Below are 26,975 nucleotides of genomic sequence, written 5' to 3'. Positions count from 1 at the left end.
CTTAGTGAGCAGGATGTGTTTTACCGTAGCTCAAGGGCTGAGGCTGCTGTTCCATTGTCTGCTCCTTTTTAAAGTTATTTTTATAGCATGGCTGGTAGCTGAAATGTTCCTGGACTGGAGGCTTTGTAATCCACAGAAAATCTGTCTTTAAACTAAAATGGGTATTAGGTTGCATGACTTAACTGTGATGTTGTTTATTAAGGAAAAAGATACAAAAACAAAACATGATGCATGTATAGTGCTTGGAGGATAAGAGGATACTGAAACAAAAACTTCCCAGAGACTTGACTGGATTACTTTACATTACAAATGAAGCACATCATTTTATACAAAGGCAATTAAAATATTAGATATTTTTGATGAATTTACCTAATGATAAGAAGAGAGTTGATTTATATTGTTTAAGTGGAGAAACTCAAAGATTTTTAAATTTAACTTAAATGTTTGAAGTTCATAATAATGAAACAAAATGTAATTTATAACAGAAATATGTCTTTTTGTAACACCTAAATTAATAAACTAAAAGTTTAAATGGTACACTTTAGTTTTAAGATAGATCTGAATAAAGCAAAAATGTATATGTAAATATTTATATGAAAGTTAGTTATATAAAATATAGAGAACAGATTTTGAATTTAGCATTAACCATGACAATTTCTTGTACCATCAAAGCTATATAAGCTAAATAATTTCTAAGTTACTTAGAGTAAACATATTTTATATAAGAGTCTTTTTGTTCAAATGTTTATATTTTTTACTAAACAAAATTAACATCATAGACAAAAGAATCCCAAAACCACCCTTACAGGCATATGAGGGTCTTTCTAATTGTTCAACTTCCTAAGTGTCATGTAGCTTTAAAACTAATAAAGTCATGTCTCCCATACAGATAAAAATGTAATTATTTTTAAAAGAAAAGTATTTTATACAATATTCCTTTTCAAAAACACAATAGCATTGCATTCCTATAAGTTTTCACCTCTCAAGAACTTTGAATCCAAAGTGTTGATGGTAAGTTATAAATGCTACTAAGAGACACATTCCAGAAAAAAGGAAGTTTGTTTTTTCTGATTGACCTAAAAGAACATGTATGATTCTATCACCTCAAATGCAGTAAGTCAATAGCTTAAAAGTCTCCTTAAAGTTATACTTGAGTGATAAATTTTCTCTATTAACCAAAATAGACCACTGCTGATGTGTTTTTGTGATGGCACTTTACCTGATTGCACTTTGAAAACTCTTACCATACTATCATACACTTTTCAGAAGCAATAACAGTTGTTATATAATCCTTCTGGTTTTAATCAGCCATATTTCTTTATATTTTAGCTTGAGTTTCAGAGAAATAAGTTTATTTTAAACATTAATCATGCATTTAAAAAATTTAAAACAATAAAATTCTGATAGATTAAGAAGATTATTTAAAGTGACATCAGCTTTCTCAGAGGACTATAGTTTAAGCATCAGTAATATGAGATCTGGATCTATATTATAATATGAAGGATTAAGTTAGTGCCTTTTGATCTGTACATATAATCTTCAGATTTGTGAATCAAAATTGTCAACATCTAAAAAAAACCTCTGAAGTCGCACAATTGATTTTTGCTTCCTCCCCACCCCCACCCCCAAAAAGTTAATTACCAATCTTGGTTGGATTCTTCCTTGCCTCCCTGACATTTGACTGCTGCTAATTCACTGATTAATCTCATTAATGTGATTATAGTAGGATTTAGAGTTGGCTGCCATTGTTCTGTAGACAGTGCTATTCAGGCTGAGCACTTGCCACCTCATTCAGTTTTGCTGTGATTTTTCAAAGGCTGGTGGAGTGAGCTATTGTGAGCAGGCTTCTCTGCCTTCCCTTTCAGCACCAGGAGCTGTCCGCAGCTGATAGCGATTGCATTCAACAGTGACTGACTTCCTCCTAGTTTATTGGCAATGTGAAAATGGCTCACTTTCATCACCTTAATGATTGTGCTAGTTGAGGTAGAAGTAGAAGCCTTCATGGTCACATTTGGATGTTTTGAAGATGGTGGCAGCAAAGATATCTATACTTGAAGATTTTTATTTAGTAAAGACTTTCCATCTGCCATTACACACACATTGTACTCTATTTCCAAATACTCAAACTTATCAATATGTTAAAAATTACTTGTATATATGCATAGTTGTAGGTTGAAAAATTATAAACATTATTACTTTTCAACTGTAAAATTTTCTCCAAATACATGTAATTATTAATAAAATTCATCTTTGAAAAGAGGCACCAGGACTATCTGGTGTCACAGGCAGAAAGTATGCATGACACACAAATTTCAGCTTTTCTTTAGTTAGACTTGCATCCAGCTGCAGAACTTATGCCAATTTCACAAATTTGTGTTAGAAGCTGAGATCCAGGTAAAGGCCCAATAATTTGTGACCACATATGAGTGGTGTACAAAAATTCCTAAAGGAATATGAGTACATAGTCTTCTTTGGGGTTATAAAAGCTGTCAAAGCATGACCTTAGGACTATGTGGATACTTTCATAGAATGAGACTTCTTTAATATGCTGTTTTCACTGTCCCTGTTATGTTTTTCACCTAATTTGTTTATTTAATTTTTACTCTCTTGAAAATGTTTCTATTTTGTCCATTACTCTTGAATATACCCAATTATTTCACTGTCTAATGTTTTCTGTCTGCTTTCTGTGTCAATGTTTAATAGATTAGGGAAAAGAAACAAGTGATTATGCAATCTCAAAGATTTGTAAAGTTTTTCTATTTGTTACAATTATACTTAAAATTAAAAATATTGAGTTAATAATCTGATTGCTCAACTGCTTTTATAAATGCTTTACAGGTATAATTTTTAAAAGCCAATTACTTCTCTGTGAAAAATTAATTTTGTCAAGTAAATAATGTTTTCAAAGTCACATGCATAAACTAGATTTTCAACTCTACCTGTAAGCCAATCTAATTTGAGGGAGAGATATTATTTTAAAAATACATAATATATAATCTGAAAGACTTTGTTTACTTGTTATATATTTTGGTGGACACGTTTTAACTTCAAACAACTTAAAGGCCTATCTACTCTTACATGTTTTATATTAAAAATCTCCTCCGTGGAATTAGGGGGACTAGCCAGACGCTCTTTGGTAATGACCACTCTGCCCTGCACTTACAGTTTGGTTTGGCTGGGTGTCCCTTTTAGACCAGGACTATGATTTTCAATCAGTAATCAGTTTTTCAAATGTGTGTTGTCCTTTGCCAGGAAGTCTACCTTGAGGCAAAGTCTTTCCAGAACTCTGTTCAGGAGGCAAATAAATGCTAGACTCAGAAACAGAGACCAACAGTTTTGCTAAATTCTTATAATCAAACTACTCCATTGCATAATTTGATTGCAATGACATTATGCATTTTCCTATTTTCAAGTTTTTAAGAGTTCTTTTTATGAATATCCTCTTTTTTATTTGAAAAGTTGTGTAGTATCCTTTAGAAAGGAGTAACTGAGGATAAACTTGAACAAAAACTTGTGAATAACATATTTTTCACCAAGCTAAGTTTCATCATGCTGTATTCTACACAACACCTGACATGGATCTGCATTTCTTCCAAACTAGACTGAAGATAAAAGATACCACAAACTTGAAGAAGAAATTAGATGTAGGTTTGTGTTTGTGTGTGTGTGGTTGGGGGTAGTGTCATGTCTACATATCAGGGTTGCTGGTATGAAAAAGATATTTTAAACTGGCATGCCACCCCCATACTTAAAATATTCCCTATAGTGACCATAACTCATATGAAATAATACAAATATTCTACTTTTACAGTAATTTGTTGTATGATTTTTTTCTGATATTAGATTATTTAAAGGCAACAGCTATCCATTTTTTCCATCAGTGGGCTATTTCAATGCAATGTGGTTCAGTTTGTAATATCTTTGTGTCTTGTCTCTTCTCTCTCTTTCTCTCCACTTTCCTTTCTCTCTCTTCTGCCCTCTCTCTCTTTAACTCAGTCCCTGTGTGTCTGTTTTGCCACCCTCTCTTCTCTCTGTGTTTCTTTCACACCTGCATTGTTCCAGCATACACAATGATTTTTCTATGCCTGTTTCCACAATGGAAGTGTTTTTGGCTTTGACATCATAATGAGTCCTCAGGGTATCTGTGGAAGTAACCAGAGATGGCAGAGAAAATGTAAGCCAGGTGTTATAAAACTAGAAAGAATGCATAGATGCTTATTTATTAGATAGAGAAAGACTGATAAACATTGCTGTATTAGGCTATTCTGCTAGGAAAATTTTCCAACCATGTACCTCTTTTAAAATAATCTCTGCTCCCCACGTGGTGATTATCAGAAAAGTTGGGGGGGTGAATATTTTAGTCTCAGTGTAAGGAGTATTGTGTTGTGAGAAGATGGAATGATACAGGACATTTTCTTAAAGCTTTCCTTGCTTTCAGACTGCAGTGGTGTCTAGCAGGACTCGACAGGAAGGGAATTGCAGTCTCTGTAGTAACCAGTAAGTCTGGTCCCAACACATCAGGGAAGAGCTTGGTCTTCAGAGGAATTACCTCTGAGAGCTGGAAGAGGGTGTTCCTGGTAACTTGGGGCTTCTCTGTCAGTCTCCCCACGGAAACCACAGTCAGCACTGTGCTCTGTGGAAAGCCTGCAGTGGCTGCTCCCTCGTGCTGTTCTGCTCTCGACTCTCACTCACTGTGGATAGTGGGCTGGTGAAGTGCGGGCGCCAGAGGGTAGGGGTGAATGGAATGGAAACACAGAGGGAACTGTGACCAGCACGTGCGATGGTCTCTCCACGGCAGACAGAGCCCTGCGTGGGTGAGAAGCAGACTGCGGAACAGGATTTGGCTTGATGGCCACCAGCTCTTCCACAAAAAGGTACTTCTTTCCTTTTATTGTAAAGGTTACATAGGATTTTTTTTTTTTTGCCTGGTGGTTGCAGTTCCCAGTTCTTCTCTTAAGTACTTCAAAAATAGTTGTTTCTCTACCTGCCTGCCTATCTCCAGCTCTCATTTGATTGCATACACAACACTTCCTAAAGTCTCTTGGTTTGGCATGTGAACACGCCAACAATGGACCCTCTCTCAAAAGAGCTTCTCCTTCAGTGTAATGCCATTGTGGGCACCGATATGTCTGCATACTGCCTGGAGTTGTTGTTAAACATGAGTCTGTGTATTCAAGGCTAGTTTCCAGGGGCGAGGGTGGGAGGTGCTAAAGTAGCCTTTATGATTTAATGTAGCCTTTCATAACGGTGAGTGTTATAGGAGAGAGGTTTGCAGAGAGTGAAACGGTATAGTCACCACCAGAGTAAAACATCTATGACTTAATTCAAGAAGCCATTTATAAAATCAGCACATTTTTAAGCCAGAAAAAAATGCTAATGAACATCAGGTATCTATGTTCCCTTAGTTATTTTAAAAACCTTATAAGGTCTTGTCTTTTCAAAGAAAACTTTGTCTATATTTTTTTCTTCAAACAATACTAAAAGGTGAAAAATGTTTTAACTTTCTTAGACAAGAAGTTTCGTGTCTTTTGTTTTAAAAGAAAATGATACAAGAAGCTCATACTGAAACAGAATAATATAGTGTGGTTGGCAACCCAAAAAAGATTTTAGGAATCAGTTAGAGTTAACTCTTGTGTCACCATTCTTTTATTTTAAGAAGTGACAGGTTTTGGAACCTCTTTTTGTTTTGCTTGGATGTTAACCGGTAATGCCATTTAAAATACTGTAGGTTCAGCTTACTTCTGTGAGGTTTCTTTGGCCACAGCATGAATTTACCATAACATCAATGATAGGGGAGATATTTTTAGATAGACTGCCTAGCTGGTAGCTGCTAACAGCCTGACTCCGGTATTTACAGTTCTCATCTATTACATTAAATACAGCACTGCTCATGATACACATTCTGCTCTAGAGATTTAGGGGCCTGTGGGTACAAGGCAAGCAGCATACAGCACACATCTCCACTCGTGTCTGCCTGTGTTGCAAGGTTGATACACAGGAAGGTTAGAAATTGCTGGTTTGATCCACAGCTGTAGTTTGAAAAATATCTAGATCAGCAGTGAAGTTCCCTCCCACCTTAGGGTTTGGGGAAGTGGACATGTTTTGTGTTGCTTCAAGGAGGCAGCCTGAGACAGGGTAAGTCAGCAGGATGCTTCCGAGGCTCTTCTGCTGCAGCGATGTGGTCTCTGAGGGAGCCTGAGCCTGGTGCACGCAGCACAGGCGGGACTCGCAGCCCGGCGCTGTCTGCTGCCTTTTGATGGAGGCTGCGCTTCACCCGCCCGGCAGAGCGCTGTACGCATGCCCGTCTTCCCTGTCGTTTAGTGGTGTCAACTTATTAATTTCCATCTTCGACTTCAGGCCTGTTAGTTTCCTGTCTGAAAGCATTATTACTTTTGTCCATGTGGCAAAATAATTAGCATACAGATGAGAAGTGGCCCCTTGCCTGGGCGCCGGTAGAGAGAGAAGATGTGCAGTGGAAAGTTGATTGGATGAATGGAGAACAAATGGTGGGCGTTCAAAAGCATTAGAAGAGTTTTGTAGTCGTGGAGCAGGTTGGAGAATTTTCTGGGTGAGTCCCTAAGATGGAAGGCAGGGGTGGCTGCCGTGGGAACAACTGCTTGTCAGACACTGGCTTAGCCGAAGGTGCCAAGTGCGGCTGCAGGCACAGCTAATTCACTGGGACGACTTTGTTTTGCAAGTCTTGAGGCTGCTCTTTGATATCCCCTCCAGGTAAATATGTCCTGTGCTCCCTGTCTTCTCCAGAGCGTTTGTTCCGCTTCCCAAAGTGGAGCAAAGTTCAACTCCTGATGGTCAGTAACAAAAGAATAGTCATTTGCGGCTGGTTTGGGGTAGCGGCTGCATCCGTCTTCGTGTGCATGTGTCTGAAGTGGAAATTAACTGTTTAGAGATGATTGTTTTTAGAAACTTACAGCAGCCATTATTCAATGTGTTTAATTAATATTTTCTGAAACCGTGCATCGAGACCAGCAAAATTAGCAAATGTTGTTTCAATTAAAGCCCAGACATAATTAGTTTTGACTAGTATGTATTTTTCCTAGCTGGAAGATGATTTTAGCTAATTTAACCAGCAACTTACTGGAGATTGTGAAAATTGAACTGAAGTTTCTATTGATCTGTAGAATCTACAACTAGGAAATGTAGAAATTAGCACACAGTGATACTCTCAGTTCTTTTCAGAAAAATGGAGATCATTTTTGCAAATCAGTCTTCTGAGTTGAGAAGTAAGAATAAAGAGCCTGCTGGAATCCTAATTTTCTATTGTCATCAGTGACACATTTCTTATATAATTCTGTGACTGTACTACTGCAATATGGGTGTTTTAATATTTAGTTAAATATACTTCCATCTGGGGGAATTCACAGATAAATAGTTCTATCCTGTTTTAATAATTCCGATTCTCCCTAAAAGGCAAGGTTTTTTTCGTTTTAACTGACCTAATTATTTCACCTGCTTTTTAGGTAGAACTCAAGTAGAAATTGTTATTCTTTAACTATCTTTTTTATAGATTCCTGAATATTTTAGATCACTTTATCTTCTTTTGCTTTTATTTTAAGCTTTTTTTTTCTAAAGAGTTGCTTTACTTTAGCTGTTTGCTTTAAACAATAACAGTGAATATCTGACAGAAAATACAACTTTTGGGGGGAGGGGAAAATATTTTCTGTTTAAAAAAATATATCTTTTCAAAAAATAAGGAAACCACCTTTAACGAATCTAAAGCTCAAACACAAGGTATGGAAAAACATATTAACCCTTCATGTGAAGCTGCTGAAACTTGGTTTTCATCATTTTCCCTCTCATCCTGCAAGTTTCTTAGTACTCACATTGAGCTTTTTCTGCATAATAGGTAAATTATCTATTGTTTTTTCAGTGTGTGTGTGTTTATACACACAGACACATTTCTTTTTCTATTTCATTTTTAAATTTGCTGGTAAACTAGAATGAGGAAAAAATTGAGTTTTTAAAAATGTAACTCAAGCAGTTTTAAATATCAAATTGTTTTCAAGCAGATTCATGAAATCTTACCTAGAGAAAAGTCATAAAGTCATAGTTCCATTATTTTCTCATGGCTACATTTCATGTTAGAGTTGAACCAAGCTTTATATGATTAATGTAGCTGCTTTTAGCTTTATGATGGTGGTTTATAACTTTCTTGGGGCAAAATATCAGCATTTACTTTCTAAGCTCACCTTGTGCATTTCTATGTGGAGATCCCTGAAAGCCCCTTCTCCGATGCTCTTTGTGCCTGGCTGCCTTCAAAGGTGGAGCCCAGCTGGTTTTTGTTTGTTTGTTTGTTTTGTTTTTTTCTTAGGGTCAAAATTGTGTCATGTTAGTCTCCACTCCACGGAGCCTCACGTGCCACTCTCTGTCACGTTTGTTCTCAGGCCGTGGAGCAGGCTCACAGGCAAAGACACGGAAAGGTCCCAGGACTGGAAACAGGCTGATGTGCACCTGTCTGAAAAGGTGATTTCTGAGGGAATTTTTCCCTGTCTAGTTGGACTCTAAGGTTGAGTGTCAACTTTGGAAAGAAAAGCAGCCTTTTATGGCAAAATTTTTAATCAATTGATGTGATTCCAAGGTGTGAGTCCAAAGATGAAGCCCTCCTTTACCTAAATGCCCTGTGTAGGCAATGCTGGTCAGTGTGGGGCGTCTGCTGTCTCAGTGGGCCTGCTCTGCTCACCGAAGCCACAGAGGGCATTGCTTTGGTGGGGTTTCCATTGAAAGTGAATGAAAAAAAAAACCAGGTAAATGTTTTTTATTAAAAAGGTTATTTGACTGTATTCCCTTTAAAATTCAGTACTGTTGTGTATTTTTGGACTCTTGGGGTACTATAATTCCTCTCTTCCATGGTTTTGTGAGTGCATGCATGTGTATATTTTTAAAATGCCAGTGTGAAAATGTGTGTAAGCTGACAATATTTGAGCCATAGGGTTAGTATGTGTGCCATGTAAGCCTGCTTTAGATGTGTTTGTGCACTCATTAATATAGTTGAAAGAACTTTAGGACTCAATATTGCATACTGACTGCTTTTTACTGAAGTCTGACTGTTTACATAGAACACTCCAATTGCTTCAAAGAAAATTACCTCAAGGATATTGGGCATTTGCTTGAGAAATTTTCAAGTGTGGAATGTCAGGTTTAGGACTCTAAAGCAAACAACTCATGAATTAGTAATTTATGGGGGTCTTTTTTTTTAGTACATTGACAAAGATTTTCATTATAGGATTTCTAGCTCAAACACTGTTCTGAGTGGTGCCTTCATGCCGTTATCTCAACCTAAATGCATAGTGTGTTTTAATGGCCCTCAACAGAAAGATTTTTCAAAAGTCAGCATCACCTCTTGATTCCAGGGGCTACCACACCACTGAACCCTAAAAGCAATGGACCATTCTCAGAGGCTGACTTTAAATTTGGCCCAACCTCCCCTCCCTGGTGCACGTATTCCACCAGCCTGTGCCATCTGAACAGAAGCTGAAAGCACAGAGCTTTGTCGCCATGAAACAATGCTAGCCAGACTGGTTGTAGAAATAATCGAGTCTGCAGGGCACCCCATAGAGAGCCATCAAACCGAGTCTGCTCTGGAGCTGTCTGGTAGATTGTGAACATTCGGAAATCAGTGCCGCATCTGCCGGTGGACCCTGTGCTTCTCTGAAACTCCCACCTGCCCTAATGCATCTGGGCAAGAGCTTTTCAGAATCCAGTTTCCTCCAGGATAAATTTAATACGTCTTGAGGGCCAGGCACAAGCAAATTGATTCTATCTCTGCACCAGAAAAACTCATCAACATCTGTAAGAACACAGATTTTCAACAACCCCAGGATTAGGGGATGCTATTTTGTAAAATATATTCCAAGCCTACTCCCTTCATACCTCATGCCAGCATGGCATTTTTTAATTAGGAAGTTGATTAAAAAGGGCATGGTAGACCACGGATGTATGGTCTCCTGGCATCCATCCAGCTGTTTGTTGTCTGGGTCGTGGAAAGCGTTGCTCATCACCAGTTGCAGGAACGAGGGGGAAATGATTATAAGGGATGGCAAGAATGAAACTCTTCTGCTGTCCGTGCCAATGGCAGCTGATTGTGGCTTCATCTGAACCAGGTTTTCCTGCAGATAGACTTACCGACTTCCTTCATGAGACAGAGACCACTCGTACTTGGAAATAACTTGGAAATTTAGAAACTCGGTGTATTATTCCGTGGTTCTGATTTTTCAGTGATCAATAGGATAAGTCATAATGGCTTGTATTTTCTGGATTCAAACCTGTTTTTGGCCTCGTGTCCTGTAGGTTGGTGTCAATGATGGTAGTTGTTCTAATGCTGTGCTGTTTGCCTTCAAGAGTACCTGGTTTGGCTTTTGGTTGTTTCCCCAACCCCCCAAGGGAAATTATTTTCTTTGCTGGCTTTCTTTTTTTTTTAGGACTTAGAGTATATTTCACAGAAATAAAATTTTATGCCTAATTGTAGTGTCCCTATGGCTAATGTGGTGTGAATGAGCACCACGTTATGAATTTAACCCTGTCCATCCCTCTCAGCCTCGTATTGTATGAGCACTTTCCCAAGACCAAGCATACTAAAGAAAGCAGGGAAAAGACAGCCACGGATGAGGCTTGACATGCTGCCAACACCAAGACCCTCATGCCCAGGGCAGAGGCTCTGGGGCTGTTACACGTCACTCTGGGAAGACGCTCGGTGCTCAAGATCAGGGGACTGTCTGCACCCCACTGGGACTTTTCAGCCGCTGGGGTAGCAGTTCTCCCTTTTGTTCTCCTTCCCTCCAAACCTACTTGTACATATATTAATTAGTTTTAGATTCTGCATTTTAAAGTTTTCAGTGACAGACCAGCTGGAGTTAGTAACAATGGTGGGCAGGCAGGGGCTCTCCTCACTGTCCTCTTCTAGAAAGAAAATATCAAAGTCAATGCTGAAGACAAAAGGTGAGACTCCTTAAGGTCAGCACCTCCTTTCCCTCTTAGCACCATAACTGAATAATTAATACAATGTGCATATATTGAGCACCTACTATGTGCAGAGCCAAATGAGATAGAAAAGAGTAACAAATTTCTGCCCCACAAATGTCAGGTAATGTGTGTGTGTGTGTGTGTGTGTGTGTACACATATGCATATTTCTGATAAAGGGTAATCATAAATACTTCTAGGTTTACTTTTCTTGAATGCATTTTGAAATAGATTAAAGCATTCTTATGACTTAAGAAGAAGAGTTGGGTGAACCTTGAGGCCCCTTTCCTGGGTAATCAGCACTTCGGGAATCCAGGTGACCATTCCAAAACTCATCACTCAACAGCATTGCATTGAATCCCCATATTCTCTATTCGACGGCACGTGTGATTTCAGGGTACTGACTGCTTACAGAATCAAGAGTTACACATTGTTGAAGGTTCTGGATAGTCAGCCCTCATCCATCATGGTTTCTAAGTACACGTTCCCTGTCCCCTTCCATTATTCAGAGTTACAATCGCAGCAAGCCTTCGCCTACCTGAGAAAACACGAAACAGTAAACAGAATGCTCTTTGGAGGAGGGTGTTGGTAACTGTCGGGGGTCTGTTTTGCAGTTTCTGAGCTGTTGATACCAGAGATCAACAACAGAACATTTTGGATTTGGCATGGTGAAGCCCTAGGTTATTGACTGAGGGCCAACCTTCCAAGCAAACAGGAAGATCCCCTGTGTCATATTCACTTGTCTCTGCCTTCTCAGTGACATAAGCAGTCCTGTCACAGTGCAGACAGCTGAAAGGGGCGGCCAACCTGGTTATCCACCGGCTCACCATTGGCTGCAGAAACATCAAAACAAAGAGGAGAGGAGAATTCAAATTAGAAACTGGTCATGTATTTCAGACAATTCAAATGACTATTTGCCACATTTCCCTTGAGTCAGACCTGATTGCACATACCTGCCTATTTAGAATTAAGAATTTTGCCATTATACCCTGTAAAAGACAAGTTGGGTTAGAATTCGCATTTTATATTCTCTCAGAGTATGGAAATTTAAGGAGCTCAAGCATCAAAAAGCCACATGTCTTTGCTTAAAAATGGAATTCTGCGATTATATAAAGTGAGGAGGGTTGGTTGATGCTAGGTTCTTGTATATAATGTGAAATAAAATCTTAATAATCTGCTCAGATATATTTCAGATCAATCTCTTACTTGTCCTTTGTTTAATGTGGCACATTAGGTACTGAATTAACGTGTGAAATTTTCCACTGAATTTCTGAATCTTCCAAGATGTTTCGCAATTCTTTTCATAGTCCTGAGAACAAGAATGGAGGTAGTTTTGCTGCCCAAGTGTTTTTTTTTTTTTAGCTAATATGCTGTTACTGGGATTATATTAGCTCAAAAACAATCCTTTTCCCTAAGAGACCCACACCCATAGTGCCAGCCAAGAAATGAGGTATCTGTTCTCCAGGGACAAGTTAACACACCTGTTTACAAATGGGCAAAGCCACCTGTTCATCTAGTTTTAAAGTTAATGATCAAAACAGTATCTGATCCTAGGGGTTAGTAAGAGTGGAAAGGCAAATTTGTGAGACAGCAGGTAACATCTCATTTTTATTACCTAACATTTCAATGTATGTATATTAAATGCAGAATTAGTTAGAAAACACACTAAGCCTATGATAAATATTCCAAATGTTAAATATCAACATTCCACAGATTAGGTGCAGAAGTTGTGTAAGGAGTAGTAGAGTCAATGATAGAGTACATTTCATGCTTCACATTTTCACAATCCAACATACGCAAATTGAATCATGTGTTTTAGCCTCAAAGGCATAACTGAAGCGTGAGGCTTGCTGATTGGGCAGTTAGCATTGCAAAAATGGCCTCTTTCAATAAAAAAAATCAGTAAACAATTTTCACACATCTCATCCTTCCTCCAACAGATCGAGTCTCTTTCCCTTCCTGCTATGACTGGGGAGCATGCGGCTCCGGCCCTTACAACACCATGGTCTCCAATTGTTTGGCTTGCCTTAGCGCCCCTCTTGGCTCCTGCTCCTGGAGTTTTTAACTAAGGGCACGGTCAGGAGGATAATTACAAAATCCCTTGATTGATTATTTTGGTCTCTTCCAAGAGTCAGGAAGACTTTACCCTGCCTGGTCTGGTTATATCGGCTAGGTTGCACATGTGTTATAAGCTTCTGACTACTTCTCCAAAATAGGAACAATGACCCATGACACAGGGTAACTTCATTTTTCCATTACTTTCCAGGAGGATATTTTTACCTAATATTAAACATTTTTTCATTTTTATTTTTTGTCTTTTTAAAATTTTCTAAGTGAGATTTTCCACCCATAGTCAACCTAGACAGTAACGTAAAGTCCCTGTGAAGGAGCCCTGCATTGGGAAGAGCTTCCTCCTAGGTCACCTCTCCACAGAATTCCGAGATGACTTGATACAAATGACTGCAGCTTTCTGCCTCTAAGGACCCTCGTTTAAAGTGAGAGAGTCCCAGTTCTAAGGCTTGATGACTGCATGTTTGACATCCTCACACGGACAGCAATTTCAAAGGCATTCCTGTGTAACAGTGGGCGTCATGCTATCAGCAGGGCCACACCGACGGGCCCCTTGTTTATCACCACTTTGCAGAGAAGTGCAAATGCAAACCCAACACCAGAAACCTGCAGTATTTAGAGTAGCTGCTATTGCTTGATTGATGAGTCTAATCTGGGACTACCAAGGTCAGGCAGGTTGACAAGAAATTAATCTTATCAAATGCTTCTTGATCATCTAGAAAAATCACTGGACCAGCTGGGCGAGGTGGCTCACACCTGTAACCCCAGGACTTTGGGAGGCTGAGACCGGCGGATCACAAGATCAGGAGATCGAGGCCATCCTGGTTAACACGGTGAAATTCTGTCTCTACTAAAAATACAAAAATAAAAATAAAAATTGGCTGGACATGGTGATGGACACCTGTAGTCCCATCTACTCAGGAGGCTGAGGCAGGAGAATCGCTGGAACCCGGGAGGCGGAGTTTGCAGTGAGCCAAGATCACGCCACTGCACTCCAGCCTGGGTGACAGAGCGAGACTCTGTACTGAAAAAAAAAAAAAAAAAAAAACGGAAAGAAAGAAAGAAAAGAAAAGTCACTGGACCATGTGACATTCAGACATGTAACTGAAACCTAACTTTGCCTTAAGTTATTTTCTCTATTAATTTTATACATTTTGTAACCAGAATTTTTTCTTACTTTACACAAATAATGCCAGCTGTAGGTGGTGGGTTGCCCTGACAATTCACAGAAACGTACATGCCATGGCAGCTCTGCTGTTACTACTTGGTTTCTCTCAAGCCACTCTGGTGACTACATGAGTCTTCCTAACTTCTCGTGATGTAGGCCAGGGAGATATATGTCATTAACATGACTTGACATAATACTTAAGGAAATAGCCCCATCAACTTTATGTATTACCTTTCTTTTTAAAAGCAGTATTTGGGGTATGCACAGGTTAAGCAGGAATGCGTTTTTAGCAGCTAAAATCTATTATACAATCCATGTCCTACTTCTGGTCTCCTAGAGCAGAAGGCACCCAAAATGACAAGCAAGAACTCGTGGGTACAAATAAACACTAGGTTTTTACCATGGTAGCCAATGGCATGTTCTCACCAACTCAGAAGAGTGGGCCTGAATATTGTCCCCAAAATATCCCAGCAACATAGAGAAGAACATCAGGCCCACAGTGGGAAAAGGAAAGGAATCTGAGAAATCAAGCTCAGGTCGAGGTTGGGCAGTTGTCTCTCTCCACACCTGAATCTCAGACTCCTGACCTGAGTCAAAGGAGCCTTTCCAGGTCACTATTACCAAGGAGGCTCCACTGGGAAAATTCAAACACGGACATGTTTTATTTAACAAGGCAATCCACTATTTCAAAAGTGCGAATTTCTACATGTGGAACTTTTCTCTAAGTATTGGGAAATGCTTCTCATATGAAACTAAACGGAGAGGTGTAACAAAAGGAAGGTACCTATGTGTAGAATGAATGGGGCTGGAAAGAAAACAAACGCAGAAACATTTTTATCCATTTGAAATTAAAAACAGTAAAAAATTTACAGGCAATAGAAATATGCTTCAGACATACAATTTGGCTATTCCCAATTCTTACTTAGAGTGAGATGTTGTAAACATAGACCAACTAGAAGACTCACACTTTTGGAAGATCATAAAATGAGTAAAGTTAGGTGCCAAGGACACATACTCTCTTGTATACAACTTCAAACTGTTGATAAATTATATTGAGAAGCTAATAAAAACAGACTATCAGGAAGGCACCCTGAAAGCAATAATAACAATGGCTAATACTTAGTATGTACAGTAAATTGAGTGCTTTCCTCATGGGTTATATCAGCCAAAGCCCACAAAAATCTATAGGATTGCTGTAGGCACTACTATTATCTTCATAATCATAAAATAAGTAAACATATTTATTAAAGAGTTCAGGTTATCTAGGATATATACTGTTTAAGAAACCAAACCCCCAATACAAACTTTTTATAGGCAGAGAATATATTGATGATTTTCTACATCCTCAATTTAATGCTTACTTTGACTGCCAACAATGATTTTCAATAGACCAAACACTTATTTACTGAATGTCTGTAGGTGCAAATCTTAAGCCAGTGTAAGGCATAGTCCTTGCCCTTAAGAACTGAAAATCCAGCTAAGGACCCAAGACATAACCAGAGAAAATGTTATAATGTCAACAATCTCCCCAAAAGTCTTCAGGGACAATTGACACACTAATAGAAATGTGCTTTGCCCTCTGGAGTTCCCCATGTGAGTTTCTGAAGTGTCCCTGAGATAGAAAGCACAGAGAAGCTTTACATTCAAGTCTTTAATCCATATTGAGTCAATTTTTGAATAAGATTTAAGGAAGGGGTCCAGTTTCAATTTTCTGCATATGGCTAGCCAGTTTTCCTAGCACCATTTACTAAATAGGGAATCCTTTCTCCATTGCTTGTTTTTGTCAGGTTTGTTGAAGATCAGATGGTTGTAGATGTGCAGTCTTATTTCTGAGATCTCTATTCTGTTCTATTGTTCTATGTGTCTTTTCTTGTACTAGTACCATGCTGTTTTCATTATTGTAGCCTTGTAATATAGTTTGAAGTTGGGTAGCATGATACCTCCAGCTTTGTTCTTTTTGCTTAGGATTGTCTTGGGGGAGGGAGAACATTGTGATAAACAGCTACTGTGTATGGAGCTTAATACTTAGGTGATGGGTTGATAGGTGCAACAAACCATCATGGCACATGTTTACCTATGTGACAAATCTGCACCTCCTGCACATGTATGCCAGAAATTCAAATTAAATTAAATTAAATTTTAAAAAAAGAAATCACAGAAGGGCAAGCCACTTATCAGGGCCAGTGGCCAATAGAACTGGTGAACAGGTGGAATCTGGGATCAGCCCTGAAAGCCAGTGTAATTTGTATACATGGGGAAAAAGGACCAGGCCTTCTATATAACTATGAACATGACATGTGTGGTAAATAGATGTAGTGTTCTGAATGGTCATTATTTAATGATATTTGATAGTGTGTAATTAAGTATTCATTCTGTTATATTACCCATGATTTGTATACGATTCAGAGTGACAAGGGGGGGAGTTTTACATAAATATATATGGGAGGCAGTTTCACTTTGAAAACTATTAATGGTTTGCTCTTTAAAAAGTTTCTGAAAATGCATATCATTTCATTCTATGATCTAAACATATGACAGTCTAGAAGTTTACTAGTTGGTGGAGTTTTGTTTCTTATTGAATGATTTACAAGATGATTAAAGAGTTACTTGATCTCGTGGTATGCAAAAATAACTATAAGAATTGTCATAAAACAACTAAAAACATTTTAGAAAATAATGAGAATAGTTATTTCTCCTTTGCTATGAAAATCACTATGTCCAAATAAGAATATTTTTTCTTTCTTCTTCACAGAGAGAGATACCTTAGAAAAATAAACATATAATGGTCTCTAAACTAGAGTGAGGGTTGGGCCCCAGCATTGTTTATAAACTTATGTATCGAGATAAGTAAACTATTTTATTCAGGTTTCAACATGGCTTTGGAATTAGTAGGAGCTCCTGCTTCTAAACTAAGATCAAATTTAAACATGACTTGCAGAATGTATAATATCTCTAAAAGTAAGAGTATAAATCATATTTTACTTAAATTTTTTAGAAGAAGACCAAGATAGTATTATATTGCCACACCCTTGGCACTTTACTATAGCAGTGAATTCATCCCCCATTTCCTGTGTGATATCAAGTAGGGTCTTTCCCTATATTGAGTCTTTGAAGAGAAATGTTCTATCTTCCTCCTTATACCATTCCCATTTAAAAAAAAAAAAAAAAAAAAACAGGTATTTTTAACTAATTTCAAACTAAGTAAAGCCTATTGAGAATGTGAGATTTGTTATCTCTTTCAGATCTCACTTGAATCAGGCGTTATCTCTACTGAGCCCCAGTCCCTCTCCAGAGACTGACTCCTGAAACCCTTGCTATACCCACCTCTGAGCATAGGTTAAGACAACCAGTAGTGGAGACAGCACATTTTCAGGGCCAGCAAACCACTGATTGCCCTTGATTTTCCAATTTTTTTGTTATATCAGCTGAGATCTTCAGAAAGCAATGTACTGAATTTTATCAGCTTTGCTTTTTATAAAGATGCTGTTACTATGCCAAGGACATGGAGAAAAAGCTCCTTCTTTCACCCTGTCTTAATTGATATATTGAAGGTAGTGAATACACAATATGAACCCTTAAGTCATATATATTCTGAAAGGAACACAAATTGTAATTTCTTCAGCTCTAAGTTCATTGCTATTTTCATTCTTTTCTTCTCCTCTGCCCAGGACACTGACAATCTGTGAATCCTCTGCTTCACTCATTCTTCAAACAATAGCCACTCAACCACCAGTTAATTCACCAAGTAGCCAAAGACATGTTCCTCTTTCTCTGTGACAGCCTGCTGTTCTTCCTCTCTGCTTGCTTCTGGCCAGAAGCCCCCTTTCTTCCTATTTCTCCACACCCCATCCTACAATAGTCTTCTACCATCGCTTTTGAGTAAAATGTCCTTGATGCGGCAATGAATACGTTCTCCTCTGTCCTTGGTTAGCCTAATGCAGACTTTGTCTCTATCTCTGTGGGATCCAAACATAAAAAGAGTGGGAATGGGGTAGAAAGCATAGAATGAAACTATCAAAAAAGCTACTGGTGATGAAAATACTTAGTAAACCTCAGAAGTGTTATATTCTTTTTTTTCTCACTCTGTCACCTAGGCTGAAGTGCCATGGTGCAATCACAGCTCACTGCAAGCTCTTCCTCCCGGGTTCAGGTAATCCTCCCACCTCAGCCTCCAGAGTAGCTGGGACTGCAGGTGCATGTCACCCCATCTGGCTAATTTTTGATTTTTTTTTTTTTTGTAGAGATGGGTTTCACCATGTTGCCCAGGCTGGTCTTGAACTCCTGAGCTCGAGCAATCCACCTGCCTTGGCCTCCCAAAATGCTGGGATTACAGTCATGAGCCACTGCCCTGGGCCATAGAAGTGCATGTAGGTGAAAGAGAAAGGGAGAGATAGAGCATAAATTGTGGTTCTGTTTCTCAGTCACTAAGGAAAGGAAACAACCTCATCAGAAGCCAAAGATAGAGACACTGGGAAGGGAGGTGAACAGTCTGGTACCAAACATAAGTGGAACAGAATGCAGAGGGGTGGCCAAGGGAGCATGAGGAGCGTGACACAGGCGACTTGGTTCTCCTTTCCGCAAGTCCCCTTTCCAAACCCCAGTAGCTAGAGGTGCTGTGTAAAGTCTACAACTGCAGTCTCTCCTCACTGTCACCCACAAATCTAGGCTTGTTTCCCCCACAGCAGCATTGCTGCACACACAATATGACCTACAGTACTTGTCATTGAGTGTTATGATTCATTTGCACTCTGTGAGGTAGGTGGAGGACCTAAATGTGGCAAAGAAATGTATTGGAATCCCAAACTGTTTGTGCATAACTTGTTAATACATTGAAGCACACTACCTCATTTATGTTCCAGACAGCTGAAGTGACTGACTCAAGTCACCGTAGGCCAAATATACAAGGTTTTGGGGTAAAACAAGGGCCTGGAGTGGGTGGAAACAGAGGCCTCGCATGCTTCCCTATTTGTTCTTGCTCCCCTATCTGGCAGTAATGTACATCTGTCCAAGAGCCAGCTGTAGCTTGAGAAGAGAGATGGGGGGAGGCCCGCCGTTCTCTCCAAGCATGCACAACACTCCTGTTCACGATGCCAACCTGAATGGTGCCCCCCAAAGTCGTGTGACAGAGGAGATCATTCTCATTCTTCAGATCGCAGTATACGGTGCTTCATTTAATAACAGGAAGGCAGCTCCAGGGCTCTCAGCTTATATACCCATCTGAGACCAACATTATTGTGCATATCACATCTCGTGATCTCTTTCCAAGTTAGATAAGGAGAACCGAAGAATGTTTATTAGATAAGGCAGGGCAGTAGCCTGATCCGGGCCACTCAGCCGCGTTCTTGTCTAGATACATCAGCATAGAATATCCAGGTTGGACACACATATCTGTGTGATTTGGTCTGGAGGAAGGTACAACATGGTTCGTGTCTTCATTCTCATGCATTGTCAGCTCGGATTTGACATCAGCCTCCTTTTCTGACTCTTATGTGGTCTTGGTTATCAAACCCTTAAGTTTCTCACATGTCATTTATAGTTTTGAAATCAAATCCTTGGCTGTGTTCAGATCTGGGGTCTGGAGGGACCACAAGCAACAGCTGGGACCTTGGGGTATGGGGGAGAGGTATAGGATCAAATGCCAGCACTTCAGGGTTGACCCAGTTGGGGAAATGCAGTCACAGATCCCTGAAGCGGAATATTTCTTCATTTTTCTATTTGTTTCTTTGTTTTATATTTTATCTGGTTGGATAGTTGGATAAACGAATGTTGTTGCGAGCCCTCTTTCTGCTTAAAGATATTTATAGAATTTTTCTTTCATTTATTTTTTCAATCAATTCTTCACCTTGTTAGATGCTAAGGGTTATAAGAAAATGAGTCACAACTGCCCATGGGTCTCAGATATTTTATAGACCAACAGGGAAGGAAAGACAAATTTACAGATAACTATATAATGGCTTGGACTTTGATAGAAGTGGTAAATATAAGTTAAGTGTTAAAATTTTCTGAAAGGAGGGAGACACAATGTCAAGCCAGGCTGGAGTGGGGATAACATATAAAAGGTATTGTTTAAAATAATCTTTGAAGAAAACGTAGGGTTCTAGAAGCTAATTACAGTACAAAAGCCCATAGAAGATAATACACATGGCTTCTCTAGGGAATGATTTAGAGGAAGTTTTTGATGAGACAACAGAGCATCAATAGAGAAGTAGTAGAGAGTAGTATAGTGTACTGAAGCGTAGGTGGAGTATAGATAAAGTATACTGAAGTGTAGGTGGAGTTTAGATAGAGTATACTGAAGTGCAAGTGGAGTATAGATACAGTGTACTAAAGTGTAAGTGAAGTATAGATAGAGAGCAGAAAAGTGTAGGTGGAGTCTACATAGAGTGTTCTGATGTGCCAGTGAAGTATAGGCAGAGTATACTGAAGTGTAACTGGAATACGAGTACAGTATACCAATGTATAGGTGAAGTATAGATAGAGTATACTGAAGTGTAGGTGGAGTAGAGATAAAGCATACTGAAGTGTAAGTGGAGAATAGATAGAGTGTACTAAAGTGTAAATGGAGTATAGGTAGAGAACAGAAAAGTGTAGGTGGAGTCTATGTAGAGTGGACCAACGTGCTGGTGAAGTACAGATAGAGTATACTGAAGTGTGAGTGGAGTATGGGTACAGTATACCAATGTGTAGGTGGAATATAGATAGAGTATACTGAAGTGTAGGTGGAGTAGAGATAAAGCATACTGAAGTGTAGATGGAGTATAGATAAAGTATACTGAAGTATAGGTGGAGTATAGATATACTGAAGTGTAAGTGGAGTATAGACTGTACTAAAGTGTAAGTGGAGTATAGGTAGAGAACAGAAAAGTGTAGGTGGAGTCTATGTAGAGTGTACCAATGTGCCCGTGAAGTATAGAGTATACTGAAGTGTGAGTGGAGTATGGGTACAGTATACCAATGTGTAGGTGGAGTATAGATAGAGTATACTGAAGTGTAAGTGAAGTATGGGTAGAGTGTACTAAAGTGTAGGTGGAGTATAGGTAGAGAACAGTAAAGCATAGGTGGAGTCTGTGTAGAGCATGCTGAAGTGCAGGTGGAGCATAGATAGGGTACACTAAAGTTTGGGTGGAGTATAGACAGTATACTGAAGTGTATGTAGAGTATAGATAGAGTATACTGAAGTGTAGATGGAGTATAGGTAGAGAAGAGTAAAGTTTAGGTGAAGTAGAATATACTGAAGTGCAGTGGAGTATGGGTAGAGTATACCAAAATGTAGGTGGAATGTAGATGATAGAGTACACTGAAGTGTAGGTGGAGTATAGATAAAGTATACTGAAGTGTAGGTGGAGTATAGGTAGAGTTTAATGAAGGGTAAGTGGAGTATGAGTAGAGTGTACTAAAGTGTAGATGGAGTATAGGTAGAGAACAGTAAAGTGTAGGCGTAGTCTATGTAGAGTATACCGAAGTGCAGATGGAGCATAGATAGGGTATACTAAAGTGTAGGTGGAGTACAGACAGAGTATACTGAAGTGCAGATGGAGTATAGATAGAGTATACTGAAGTGTAGATAGAGTATAGATGGAATATACCGAAGTGTAGGTGGAGTATAGGTAGAGTATACTGAAGTGTAGATGGAGTATAGATAGAGAACAGTAAAGTTTAGGTGGAGTAGAATGTACTGAAGTGCAGGCAGAGTATGGGTAGAGTATACCAGAGTGTAGGTGGAGTGTAGATGGTAGAGTATACTGAAGTGTAGGTGGAGTATAGGTAGAGTATACTGAAGTGTGGATGGAGTATAGATAGAGAACAGTAAAGTTTAGGTGGCATAGAATGTACTGAAGTGCAGGTGGAGTATGGATAGAGTATGCTGAAGTGTAGGCAGAGTATGGTTAGAGTATATTGAAGTGGGTAGCGTATGAGTAGAATACACTGAAGTGTAGATGGAGTACAGGTAGAGAAAAGTAATGTGTAGGTGAGGTCTACATAGAATGTACTGAAGGACAGGGGTAGTATAGGTAGAGTGCACTGAAGTCTAGATGGAGTATAGGTAGAATACACTAAAGTGTAGGTGGAGTATGGATAGAATGTACTTAAGTATAGGTGGGGTACAGGTAGAGTATCCTGAAGCACAGGTAGAGTATAGATAGAGTTTGCTGAAGTGTAGGTGGGGTATAGGCCAAATGTACTGAAGTATAGGTGGAGTATAGGTAGAAAATAGTAAAGTGTAGGTGAAGTAGGGATACAATGTACTGAAGGTATGGGTAGGGGGTACTGAAGTGTAGGTGAAGTATAGATGGATTATAGTGAAGTGTAGATGGAGTATGGGTAGAATGTGCTGAAGTGTAGGTAAAGTATAGGTAGAATATACTGAAGTGTAGGTGGAGTATAGGTAGAGTGTACTGAAGTGTAGATGAAGCGTAGGTGGAATATAGAGTATACTGAGGCATAGGTGGAGTATAGGTAGTATACCGAAGTGTAGGTGGAGTATAGGTAGAGTGTACTGAAGCGTAGGTGGAGTATAGGTAGAGTGTACTGAAGCATATATAAAATATAAGTGAAGTATAGATAGAGTGTACTGAAACATGGGTGGAGTATAGATAGAGTATACTGAAGCATAGGTGGAGTATAGAGAGAGTATACTGAAGCGTAGGTAAGGTATAGATAGAGTGTACTGAAACATGGGTGGAGTATAGATAACAGTATCCTGAAGCATAGGTGGAGTATAGGTAGAGTGTACTGAAGTGTAGGTCATGGAGATCATGAGTGTCATACTTACAATAGTCTCTATGAGATAAGTTTATGACTTTGTTCTCTCAATAATGTGAAATTACTGAAGGTTTTTGTATAGTTGAATGGCAAGGTCAGAGCTCTTCTTTGGGATAATTAGTCTGGCAGCCAATCAGCGGCTACTTCCTGCCAATTCTATCTCTAAAATTGTCCTCCCAAATGTTTTATCCCTGCCATTTCTTCCATCATTACTTTAGAGTAGCCTGTCATTATCTTCGTTCTGGACTTTTAATAGTAGCCATCACGCCACACACCCCCACTGTCACCCACACTCTTACAAATGAATTCTACATTCTGTTTTCAGATCAATTATTGCAAAATACAGCTTTGGCATTTTTCTGCTCAAACAATACCAGAGTCTTTCTATTTCATACAGAAATAAACCCAACACCTTACCCCACTCTTTGAGGTAACTCCCCGCCCATTCTCAAGTATGCTTTCTATCCCTGCATTATGCTCATCTATTTCAAATATTGCAGTGAGGACTGGGCCAAACACTATTCATTGTCTGTGCTTAGATGACTCACACTATTACTTCTGTAATGTCTTTCTCTGGTGTCTATGCAAACACACCCTATTCACTCTTCAAAGTCTGGTTAAAATGCCACTTTTCCACATAGCCCTGTCTGTTCCTTCCAGGTGAATTCTAGCCCTTTCCTTTTGAACTTTAGCAAGGTATACTTTTATGATCCTTATCATTGTCTACCTTGCATTGATAGCTATTTATATAATGATGTAACCTACCCTATGATGCTGTGAAACACTGTTCTTCATAGATGTATGTTCCTGTCAGAAATGTTGGACATAGTTGGTTCTCAGTAAATCTTTGTTGGTGTGAAGAGAGAATGGGGTCAAGATTGAATGTGGAACTCTCTTTAGTGCTGTTGCTGTGACCAGAGCACCATCATTTGAGGGACCTTCTGTCCTGGGATTTCCAGGCCTTCTGATTCACAGTGAGGTTACCTCTTCTGAAAGTGGTGATCACCTCTCTTTGGTTTGTGTTATGTAGGGTGCCTCGATATTTGGAAATAGGCATGTTGCATTGCATGGAAAGATATTCCCAAGGCACTTAGGACACATGAATGCATGTGACCAGCTGTTTTGCTGCATTTCTGGGAGACTTACTGTGACAATGGTGTGGAATAAAGATTCCAGGAGCCAGACGTCCAGACTCCTATTTGAAAACCTTTGGCTTCTACACACAGCATTTTACTTTATCTACTTAAGTGTGTTCTGTCTCATTCTATTTCCTTTGGACAATTTGATACCACTTAAAAAATAAATAGTTGTGTATCTGCCTCTTGAGTTCAAACAACTGAGAAGGACTCTTGAAAACGCAAACTCCGGCAGCTTTACTCACAGCAATCAATGTTAATGATGAGAGTGGAAGTTGAACTGAAATACTGGAGAGGAAGTCTTCCTTTTTCTCAATACTTTCTCCTACCAAGGCAAAACCTGGGATAAGGAAAAGAGTCCAGGCACAAAATTCCAGGAGTCTTCACACTTGGGTTCATGGCAGAGAAAGAAGCCTTTGACCTTGCTCCTGTTCCAGGATCAGAAATGTCATCATTCAGATTTTAAAATGAAAGGGTCCTTGACGTTAAGTGGGACAGATGAACACTGGCTCCCGAAGACGCCACTGTCCAGAAATAGGCAGCCACTTGGTATCTGAAATGGTTGGGCTCTGTGTCCCCACCCAACTCTCATGTTGAATTGGAATCCTCAGTGTTGGAGAGGGAGGTGATTGGATCATGGGGGCAGTCTCTCGCTTGCTGTTATTGTAAGTGAGTTCTCATGAGATCTGGTTTTTTGAAAGTGGGCAGCACTTCACCCTTCTCTCTCTCTCCTTCCACCATGTGAAGATGTACCTGCTTCCCCTTCACTCTTCCACCATGATAGTAAGTTTCTCGAGCCCTCCCCAGTCATGCATCCTGTACAGCCTGTGGAACTGTGGTTCAATTAAACCTCTTTTCTTTATAAATTACGCAGTCTCAGGGAGTTCTTTAGAGCAGTGTGAGAATGGACTAATACAAGATTTTTGCTAGTTCCTTCCGCAACAGTGATCTTCGTAGCAGGGCAGTCTCAGTGAAGTGCCTGCTTCTGAGGTAATAAGGAATCCTCCCTATTTAATGATAATTTTAAAACTAAAAGTTACTTTAGTATTTAATACATTATGGCTAAGCTGAGTTAACTATTTTAGGGAAAACAGATACTTAGATGTTGCACTTCATTTCTGTGTATTTTAAACCAAGTGTTGGTTCAGGGGATACATTTCAGCCATCAACTGTAGGAATGAATATAATCACCTTGGTCCAATGTATTCCACTGTGAAATGTTCTTTACATGCACTGCCTGAAGTTTTTACCTGGAATTTGTAGTATCCTTTATATTAAATGCCTGGGCTTCTCTTCAGTTGTGATGAGTTATACAGGCTCTGCAAAGATTTGTAACATAAGTGTGCAACCTTCATAATCAATTTTACCTGATCTCCAATGCAAGTCCAAATTCCCAGTATCACGGAAATAAACTTAAAAAATGTTTTAGTTAGCCCAATATAGTAAATAATGATCATTTTAATATATAAACAGTACAGAATAATTTTAGTGAAATATCTTACACTTTTATGCGAACTTCAAATCCAAGTATGTATTGTACACTGAAAGCACATCTCAACTCAAACTGACCACATTCCAGGGCTCAAAAGCCCATGTGGCTAGTGGCACCCACAGGACAGTTCATTCTTAGTGATTGTTTCTTCCTAATGCCATGCCTGCTCTTTCAGTATCTGCACTAGAGGGTACCCATATAAATACTTTAGCGAGATGGATTTTCCAGGGTTGGCAAACTACGGTCTGTATGCCAAATCCAGACCACTCCCTGTTTTTGTAAAGTTTTTCTGAAGCAGCCATGGCCATTCATTTGTGTGTTGCCTATGACTGGGCTTGAGTTGCAGAATATGTATTTCCAAGGCTATTAGACTTCCAGTGATACAGACACAGAGCAGCAACCTGCTCCCTGAAACTTCAGCAGGAGCAAGCTAAAAAGGATTAAAAGATTAAGGAAGAAAAGAAAAGTTACCTAGTGCTTATTATTGAATAAAAATGAAGAGGATGACAAGGATCATTAGCACAGACAAGACACTTGGTGTGGACTATACAGAGAGGTTTAAGTCATCGTCCTCACTTCAGAGTCCAGCTGATGTTACTCTTCCCCTACTAAGCCCTACCTATCCTTTCGAGGTCTGCCTCTTCTTATCCCAATAGCCAGTCTTACCTACACCACTCACTTACCTAACATAGTCGCATAACTTTTCAGGCTACTTGCTAATGAGTGTATTACTTTTCTACCCACCACCAGACTGTATCCCCTGGAAAATGTATATCATGAGTTAAGTGTGTTACCTTCCACCATATGGATTTTTCTGGTGATCCGTAGATATTTGTTTAATTTTTGACAGATTTGGAATTTAAATAGTGCATTTTGTTAATATTTTGTTAAATCCTGTACAGCTATAGCGTCTCACTTTATTTTTCAGTGTCTTTTTTGTTTCTTGTTTCCACATAATCCTCATTCAAATATTTGTTCTGGAATAAAGGGGTCTTCAAGAAACACTTCTAATGAGAAATATAAAACAGAAACCGTGGGATTGCTGACAACTGCCCACAGTTGGGACAACTGTGGTTAAGTCAGGACACTTTGATGTGACTTGTTGCTCGATGTTTTTCAATGTGGGCAGCAGAACTCGGGGAAGGATTCTTCCTTGAATGTCGCGTTACATACGTTGTTCTCTGAGAAGGAAGGTGGCTATCCTTGGCGATGGTTTCTATTACTAACACTACTATGAACTGTGGTCGTTTTCAGACAAGCTTCTTCCCTCCACCCGGCCTTTGGTTTGTTTGGTGTTAAATGTCTCCTCTTGGTTTCTATGGGTAAATGAATTGTTCTTAACGTGGTGTCCTCTAGGATGTGTGCGCCGTA

The 26,975-nt window shown here is 39.3% G+C and overlaps 1 protein-coding gene across 21 annotated transcripts in view; it reads left to right on the top strand.

The window, feature by feature from the left end:
• Positions 1–26,975, top strand: part of MYT1L (myelin transcription factor 1 like) — a 529,284-nt gene that overhangs the window by 420 nt on the left and 501,889 nt on the right. For 2 of the 21 annotated variants that reach the window (XM_073022749.1, XM_073022745.1), the window contains exon 1: positions 3,839–4,874. The exons of 15 other annotated variants lie outside the window; for them this stretch is intronic. The gene's annotated coding sequence lies outside the window, so the exon portion shown is untranslated. 4 more of the 21 variants (XM_073022733.1, XM_073022737.1, XM_073022734.1 and 1 more) reach the window with 4 other exon arrangements.

The sequence above is a fragment of the Chlorocebus sabaeus genome, chromosome 14 (genome assembly GCF_047675955.1).
Source record: "Chlorocebus sabaeus isolate Y175 chromosome 14, mChlSab1.0.hap1, whole genome shotgun sequence".
Taxonomy (NCBI): domain Eukaryota; kingdom Metazoa; phylum Chordata; class Mammalia; order Primates; family Cercopithecidae; genus Chlorocebus; species Chlorocebus sabaeus.
Note: the sequence above shows the minus strand (reverse complement) of the source record. Positions and strands in the feature narration are given on the sequence as shown.